Below are 3,466 nucleotides of genomic sequence, written 5' to 3' on the forward strand. Positions count from 1 at the left end.
ATGATTTATTTATGTATGGGTTGAAAAATCGGATTTAAGGGTTAAAGGGTATGTAAAATGGGTTATGGTTAATGAAATGAAAGTATAAGGATAAATTATGATGGATTTATGATATTATTATGCATGAATACTAGTTTTATGGTGTTATAGAATGTGAATATGGATAAAACTAGTTTAAAGATTGTGAATGGTGAAGAAGATGATCATATAGGCTATGAAATGGGATAATATGAGATTATGTACACAAAGTGTTTGTTTAAATGCTTGAGTGAATGTAAAATATGAATTTGGGATTAAAGGGTAATGAAAATTAATGAGACTAATTGAGTTGTTAGTTGTTCCATGATAAAGTGGGTATAAGATGATTTAATTGAGAAAAAGACTTCGCTAATTGTGATGTAAAAGAGTATGATTATATTAATGGAATGATATGAAAAGTAATAGACATGGTAATTGGTGAAAAGTGTATGTTTTGAGCTTGTAAATGATTTTATGTACATAGTGTTTGATGAAATGTTTGAATGAAGAACTAGGGTTATTAAAAGTAAATGGACATAAAGTCTAAATATTATGAACTGGTGTGGGCAAGCGTTATGAGTTTGATTTATGACGAGTTAACTAGAAAAAATTCGACCGCGCGTTGCTGCGGTTGTGTTCAACGCGCGGTCATATTTGTATATACGTTGTTTGGTACCTAATATATCTAGTAGGTTGGGTTGTTTGTTGGACGTGTACGTATATGTATGAAATATAGCTCGAAATATTTAGTGTTTTTTTGACGATGTCTGTTTCGCGTATAGTTAGTCACGTTGTGTTCGTAAAATAATATCGAGTTGACCGGTGGTCTCGGAAAAATTTAGCTCGCACCGAGCGAGAATATAGGACCCGTTATTTAGTGTTTTTTTAACGATGTCCGTTTCGCGCATAGTTAGTCCCGTTGTGTCCGTCTGATTTTTTCGAGTTGAACGGTGGTCTCGGAAAAATTTAACTCGGACCGAGCGAGAAGATAGGGCCCGTTAAAAATACGGGTGGAATCATTTTCTCTTGTTTTTTTTTAAAATTATATATTTACGTTTTTTACCCCTAAAAAAGTAGAAAGTTTGGGGTCGTTTTGTATATGAAGCCGAATTTGAGGGGCCGGGTGTAGTGTGAACGCAAACTCAAAACGACATTCCGATAAAACTGAAACTACGATTTTGCCCATGCATATTAGTATATAGGGGTAATTATATTGGATTAACTTGATGTTGAAATGAATGCTTAGTAATAAGCGTATGATTGATGTAAGTAGCATATGTGATAGGTGCTAAATAAGGAAATTATTTATGCTTGGATGCAACTCGCCAAGTGGCAAATGTGAGTTTATAGGGGGTAACTTGGGAGGGTCGATAATGGCTTAGTGCTCTCGGATTGCATCCGTGCAAGAAGGTGACAACTAAGTGCACTAAATGATTAGCTTAGACACGATTACTAGGCTTGCCTAGTTTTGGTGTCTACGGTATGATGATTAGCTTAGACATAGTTATTAGGTTTGCCTAGTAATTGTGTCTATGGTTTGATGTAGCTTAGATATGATTATTAAGTTTATTTAATAATCATATCCATGGTTTTTTTAGCTTAGACATATGTTTATGTCTATGTATGATGTATGTTTAGCTTAGGCACAATTACTAGGTCGCTCCTAGTAAGTTGTGCCTATGGAATGTTAAGATTGGATCCGAATTATGAATGCAACCCTCGGGTTGAAAGGATTATGATTATGTTCACGTTTATGTTATGTTATGTTATGTTATGTACGTCATTTATTTACCTATAACTCACTAAGCATTGTAGCTTACCCCGTTATGTTGTTAATGTTTTGATAGGTTCTTATGCAACGAGAAGGTAAGGGAACGACATGGGATTAAAGGAGTTTTAGCATAAAGTGGTGTGCAAGTCTCATTTAGAATCAAGCTTTTGATAACCGCTTGTCGTGACGCCTTGAGTCTATATTCGTTAAGAAATGGTTTATTATCTAAAGGTTGTCGAAAGGTTTATGCAAGTACAAATGTTGTGTAATGGTTTTAATGAATCGAGTTATGACATTTTTGGTAAGAATGTTTCAAGTTTTTGAAGAGTTAAGTTTAATATGTATTATGGGTTAAGATGTTAACAAAAGGACAAATGTATGACTTTCTTAATGTTGGAAACGCTTGGTTCGATTTCAAGTCAAGGCTATGTCAAAATGTTGGTTGGTGATTGTTGATAAGTTGAAGTGGCTCAAGTTTGACACTTATGTTTGAAATGGGTCATTTGAAACCACATAACTTGATATGGCACGGCGTGCCAAAAAAGTGACACGGCGTGTCACTTGATCTTTGATACCTTCAGACCTGATTTGGCACGACCAGCCAAAAAGTGGCACGGCGTGCCATTGTGAAAAAAAAGGCGTTTTCTGGTAATGGATTTAAGGGCGTCACATGGAGATAACAAATAATGAATATAACAACTGGAATGCATCATAAAGAGAGCAGAGATTGATATACGGAGGAGTAACTAATAATTTAATCTAGTTGCTGAATAAAAATTCACACATTTGGTCTCATATGATGCAAAATGCACCATGCTTTTCCCTTTACACCGAGGCTAAATTAAATTGTTTGATTATTTCTTACTTGAATAATTTAATGTTAAATGGTGAAACACATTTGTTTGTGATATCCGATTATCAACTGATTAAATATAATTCTACGTTGAATTATTCAGAGTTAAAATTGATATTACGGATTAATAATTAAGCACCTATTATATTATTCTCATAAATTATACTATTCATAACACATATTAAATATTTATATTCTTTAAATTATTAGTGTAATAAAAGATAAATATGGTAATTTTACATCATTTAACGTGTTCATTCGAAATAATTATTCCTTAACTTATAGCATAATTATCCTTCTCTTTTTTTATTTGAACAGCAGTACGGGATCACCCAAAGGGACTTAACCACCCACGCGTTCATCTTCCGCAGTTACATAACCCGCCCCCAACTGCTGCCCAGGAGAAAACCCGGCACAATCGGAGGTATAGATGCACAAACCAGATAAAAAACCGGATTCGGACAAAAAAAAACCGGATTTTTTTGTCCGGATTTTTCGGAACCGGTTCCGGATCCGGTTCCGGTTCTCGGCGTCGGATTTTTTTCGGATTTTTTTCCGGAACCGGTTCTTTTTCGGATCTCGATCGGATTTTTTCGGATTTTTCTTGGACTAGGATTCGATTTTGCGAATTATATTTTTACCGGTTCTATTTTTTTTAACGTTTGACAACAATAATATAATCGGTATAAAGAAAAGTTATAATGCTCAACTGCTTAACACAATAGATAATATAAATAACAATATTCGAACAATACAATTATATAAATAACACTTTTATTCGAACGATACAATAATAAAAATAAAAACACTTTTATTCGAACAAT

The sequence above is a fragment of the Rutidosis leptorrhynchoides genome, chromosome 5 (genome assembly GCF_046630445.1).
Source record: "Rutidosis leptorrhynchoides isolate AG116_Rl617_1_P2 chromosome 5, CSIRO_AGI_Rlap_v1, whole genome shotgun sequence".
NCBI classification, from domain to species: Eukaryota; Viridiplantae; Streptophyta; class Magnoliopsida; order Asterales; family Asteraceae; genus Rutidosis; species Rutidosis leptorrhynchoides.